At 35.5% G+C, this 6,000-nt stretch overlaps 1 protein-coding gene across 2 annotated transcripts in view; it reads left to right on the forward strand.

Moving 5' to 3' along the window:
• The window catches only part of LOC308703376 (cyclin-dependent kinase-like 5), a 71,132-nt gene that overhangs the window by 2,499 nt on the left and 62,633 nt on the right, over positions 1-6,000 (forward strand). The gene's annotated exons all lie outside the window — the stretch shown is intronic.

Raw genomic sequence — 6,000 nt, forward strand, 5'->3', positions numbered from 1 at the left:
TTATTGACTCAACCAATGGCATGAGTTTGGGGGCGGGGCTATCCGTTTAGTTGACCAATGGCAGATGAGGGGAGTGTCCAGGAAACCTGTTTGAAACAGCCATTGTTTTTAAAGCTTTAAAATGCAACGTTTAGCCAGTAAAATAAACCTTTCTCACACATAAAAACACGCTTAAACACGATGCATACAGTCTGTGTTTCTGTTCTGATTTCAGAAGGTCATCACTATATTCAGTCCAGAAGGTGTTTATAGTATCAGTCTCTTTCTCTCTGTCTTTTTTCCCCTCGTCCTCCTTACATGTTCTCATTTTGTGCGTCTGGGGACTGAACCCAGAAACACGGTGAGTTTGTACGGCGTATCAGGAGTGTCGTCCAGGTGGATCGGTTTTAAAACCAGCTGAGAAGATTCTTTGTTTGATTCTAGGACTCTCTTTGTAAGCAGTAACAGGCTGAACGGCCAAATCTCCCTGGTTTTCTTTAATCCGTATTGCCAGATATTTGGAGCATTTATTTATCTGTGAATTGATATATGTAATATTTTGGGCAAATTTTATTTATTTATTCATGTATTTAGTGGTATTGGCAGATATTTGTAAATCCAGCTAAATTTATTTTATTTTTTAATCTGTAAAAATTAATTAATTTAATCTGTATTGCCATATATTTGGAGCATTTATTTATTTATGAATTGATATATGTAATATTTTGGGCAAATTTTATTTATTTATTCATGTATTTAGTGGTATTGGCAGATATTTGTAAATCCAGCTAAATTAATTTTATTTTTTAATCTGTAAAAATTAATTAATTTAATCTGTATTGCCAGATATTTGGAGCATTTATTTATTTATGAATTGATATATGTAATATTTTGGGCAAATTTTATTTATTTATTTATTTATTCATGTATTTATTGGTATTGGCAGATATTTGTAAATTCAGCAAAATTTATTTTATTTCTTTTAATCTGTAAAAAAATAATTAATTTAATCTGTATTGCCAGATATTTCTAGCATTTATTTATTTATTTATTTATTTATTTATGAATTGGTATTGGCAGATATGTAATATTTCTATTATTTATGAATTGGTATTGGCAAATATGTAATATTTAGGGCAAAATCATGTAATATTTCTATTCTTCAACAGTATTGGGAGGTATATCGATCCTCTTCCCCAAATCTGCGGCGGATTCACGGCCTGATGTGTTTGTGCTGTAAGAGCCGGAGCATTCACCGGTCTGCTATTTCTGACGTTTAAAGGCTGACGGCTGTATTTTTAGCTCTTTTCAGAGAGGCTTGATTGAATTAGTCCGAGTCCAGAGCTCATATGCAGTGAAAAACAGGCTGCTTTGGCATTTTTATTTGTTCATCTGTGTGTGTGCATGAGGAAGTGACAGAATGACCTCCGTCGAGCTCTGAGCTGTGCCATTCACTCTCTCAGACAGATTCATTAAGGCCAAAACACATTTCTTTATGTAACTTAAACTTATTTTAACTGTAAATTAATTTTTAGTCCTTGAGAACTTTTTGAACAAACCATTTTAAATGCAAAATGCTTTTTTAATCCAATTGATCAACTAATCCATTGTATTTTTTTAGCCCCTCCCCTCTTTTCTTGATCACCTGACTTCATTCTTTAAAGGGATATTTCACCGCTGGAAAGATGAATGTGTATTTAAATTGGGTCATTTATGTAGTAGAAATGTGAAATTATTTTAGAAGTTGGTGCCTTCTAGACTAAGAAAAGCCAGAAAATTTATTTTTGGCTCATATGGATGAAAGACTACAACTCCCAGAATGCACTTGCTTCGCTGCCCTACGAGGACACTCCCAAGCCACGCCTCCCGGTTACAGAGGGCAGTGTCGGGAGAAATGATACAACTAGGCTACTAGTCGACTGGAAACTGAAAAGACAGCGTTTTATCGTGAGATCCCCCTATGGGCGGGTTGAAGACATGCGGGACGAGCTCCTCCTACTGGCTGTAGTCTCTCGCCTCTGGACAGAAAAGCCTCTGATGAGCTAAATGACGATTTTTGTGTCATCTGAGGTTTTTTTCCAGACACACAATACAGAAATCTCTGGTCTCAGGGGGACATGAGGGAGGGAAGCACGGTCACTCGAGAATACTACCGGGTTTCTACTGATACAAAGCTTAATGCTAATCGGTGAAGTATCCCTTTAACACACACTTTTCCATTGTTAAAAAATCAGTCTGAATAACGTTCTTTTTCTGATTAATTAACAGGTTTCACAATTTAAATGGATTTTGTAAATAGTCGGATTGATTTTTGAATCTCGTTAAAAAAATCAACTAATCTTTATTCAAGTAATTTTGTTAAATGTTACATTTTCATATGCCTGAACATGTTTATATGTTCAATCTTTGATCACATTCTGAATTAGAAAATCATTTTCATGCAGTTCATTATTGGTCGCTTGACAGACGCAAAATGTTTTTGAATGACTGAATCAGGTATAAACAATATATATCGGTTACTGGGTGATATATGTGATTTATTTCTTCAATTATTCATTTATTTATTGGTGTATTTATTGGTGTTGGCAGATATTTGTTATTTCCAGCTAAATTTATTTAAGTTTTTATTTAATAGGTATTGCCAGATATTTATTTATTTATTGGCTGATATTTCAAGCATTTATTTATTTAGTTATTTATGAATTAGTATTGGCTGATATGTAATATTTTGGGCAAAATGTATTTATGTATTAATTTTTTTATTTATTCTTTAACCATATTGGGAGATATTTGATTTCAGTCACATTCCACAATTAAAAATCATTATAATGAAGCTGAATATAAATTATGAGAAATAAAAATGAGTATTTCACCTCAAAAGAGCATTGAGCTTCTTATAGTCTTTAGTTCATTTGTCACTTGACTGAAGCAAAACAAACGACTCGTTCATGAACGCCCAATCACTAATGTGTGTGATGTTGTTGGTGTTTGTTTTCCTGATCCGTGTTCTCAGTGTAATCGCACTGATGTGACGTGTCTGTCTCCCCCCTGAGTCCCAGACCTCACGTTCATCACTGATTTGTTGGCGTTTTGGTCTAAAGTGATGACATGCACAACTCTGTGCCAGCGGAAACACACGCTCACACACAGACGAAACATAAAGACGTCCATCTGTTTGTGTGTAGTGCACGTACTGAGACCCAGAAAGACCAAATGGAGACTTTAATTTTACATGAGATGCTCCAGAAAAATCACATTGAGTCTTGAGTCGATTTTTTTTTTCAGTTATTAATGAAAGACCATTTTTTTGTCACCAAATAGAATTGCAAAAATAATGATTGTGTTCAAACAGGTTATCAGAAGGGTTTTTAGCCTCCAGTCCTAAATGATCTATATTAAAACATTGATATAGGAGAATTTGTCTACTGATGTTTCTCCTACATAAAGACGCCAGCAATCTCACATTAGTTTAGTCCTATGCTTTTTGGCCACCATATTTCAGCAACACCAGAAAAGCATAGAGAGATCTGTTCATGTTTGCAGTTCCCTTTGGTGCTGTTCTCCACTAATACAGCATCTAGTCAACAAATTAATTGCTGTATAATGATATAAAAACATGTACGGTAGTGTGCTGTATAACATACTGTGTGTTTTAAATACGGATCTGAAGTGCAGCGCAGTGTGTCAAAACAAACTCCATGAGGAGTCAGTGATGGTTTTATTTGGCCTCTAGAGGGCGCTCTTGTACTGTATAATGATATGAAAACATGTACGGTAATGTACTGTATAACATACCTTCTGTTTTAAATCCGTATCTGAAGTGCAGCGCAGCCTCGCGTGTCAAAACAAACTCCACGAGGCGTCAGTGATGGTTTTATTTGGCCTCTAGAGGACGCTCTTGTACTGTATAATGATATGAAAACATGTACGGTAATGTACTGTACAACATACCGTCTGTTTTAAATCCGCATCTGAAGTGCAACGCAGCCTCGTGTGTCAAAACAAACTCCACGAGGCGTCAGTGATGATTTTATTTGGCCTCTAGAGGGCGCTCTCGTACTGTATAATGATATGAAAACACGTACGGTAATGTACTGTATAACATACTGTCTGTTTTAAATCCGTATCTGAAGTGCAGCGCAGCCTCGCGTGTCAAAACAAACTCCAAGAGGCGTGAGTGATGGTTTTATTTGACCTCTAGAGGGCGCTCTCGTACTGTAAAATGATATGAAAACATGTACGGTAATGTACTGTATAACATGTAGTCTGTTTTAAATACGTATCTGAAGTGCAGCGCAGCCTCGTGTCAAAACAAACTCCACGAGGCGTCGGTGATGATTTTATTTGGCCTCTAGAGGGCGCTCTCGTACTGTATAATGATATGAAAACATGTACGGTAATGTACTGTATAACATACCGTCTTTTTTGAATCCGTATCTGAAGTGCAGCGCAGCCTCGCAAGTCAAAACAAACTCCACAAGGCGTCAGTGATGGTTTTATTTGGCCTCTAGAGGGCGCTCTCGTACTGTATAATGATATGAAAACACGTACGGTAATGTACTGTATAACATATAGTCTGTTTTAAATCCGTATCTGAAGTGCAGCGCAGCCTCGTGTCAAAACAAACTCCACGAGGCGTCAGTGATGGTTTTATTTGGCCTCTAGAGGGCGCTTTTGTACTGTATAATAATATGAAAACACGTACGGTAATGTAATGCATAACATACCTTCTGTTTTAAATACGTATCTGAAGTGCAGCGCAGCCTCGTGTGTCAAAACAAACTCCACGAGCCGTCAGTGATGGTTTTATTTGGCCTTTAGAGGTCGCTGCATTTCAGATACGCATTTAAAACCATTAATGCACAAATATCAATTCTGCATATCGGTTATTGGGCATATATTAAATGCTAATTGTATCGGTTATAAAAAAAAAATCGGCAATATTTTACAATAATGATATTTCAGATATTTTTTATTTCTTTGTTTTACGATCTTTATTGGCATATACTTGATATTTATCTGGCGATATGGACTCTCTCTATAGAGAATACTAGCATGCTGTCTAGTTGAACTTAAATGATGTCCCTGTAATCGCAGGTGTTTTTGATTCTCAGTGTGTTCTGGACACGTCGAGTCTCGTTCTCCTTCAGTTCATCGTGTCGTTCTTTAATGGCTCTGAATATGCTTCTGCCATGCACTATTTATAGCCGCATCCTAATTATCTGTGACCCACACGCGCACAAATACTTAACTCTGCCGCCACACATGAAACAGAACAAACTGGCTCTGAGGAAACATTTGCTCCTTTGTGAGATGAAATAAGATTGTGCTGATGTTGGTTTAGGATTCGTTGTTTTGTTTTGGAGAGCATTTGGTGAAAATGGTAAACAATCACATAGCAACCACCTAGCAACCACATAGCGATGCATCTTTGAAACCATTTGGCCAGGTTTGATTTGGACAGCAGATGCTGGTTTACTGGATCCCAGTAAAGATGTTTGCTAAGAGTCTGCATTGTTGAACCGATAATCAATCAATCTATATCTATCTATCTATCTATCTATCTATCTATCTATCTATCTATCTATCTATCTATCTATCTATCTATCTATCTATCTATCTATCTATCTATCTATCTATCTATCTATCTATCTATCTATCTATCTATCTATCTATCTATCTATCTATCTGTCTGTCTGTCTGTATGTATGTCTTTCTATCTATAGTATCTATCTATCTATCTATGCAGATATTTTATGTATTTATTTAATTGTTATTGACAGATATTGGATATTTCTGGCTTTATGTATTTATTTATTTGTTTGTTTGTTTGTTTATTTGTTTGTTTGCTTGTTTTTAATTTTTTTATTTATGTAATTATCGGTATTGTCTGATATTTGATATTTCCGGTAGTATTTATTTATTTATTTAATTACTTAATTACTTAATTAATTATTTACTTATGTAATTATCGGCCATGTACAGATATTTTGATATTTCTCTGGCAATATTTTTAATTGG

This window comes from Scardinius erythrophthalmus, assembly GCF_964197995.2.
Source record: "Scardinius erythrophthalmus genome assembly, chromosome: 15".
In the NCBI taxonomy this organism is placed as follows: domain Eukaryota; kingdom Metazoa; phylum Chordata; class Actinopteri; order Cypriniformes; family Leuciscidae; genus Scardinius; species Scardinius erythrophthalmus.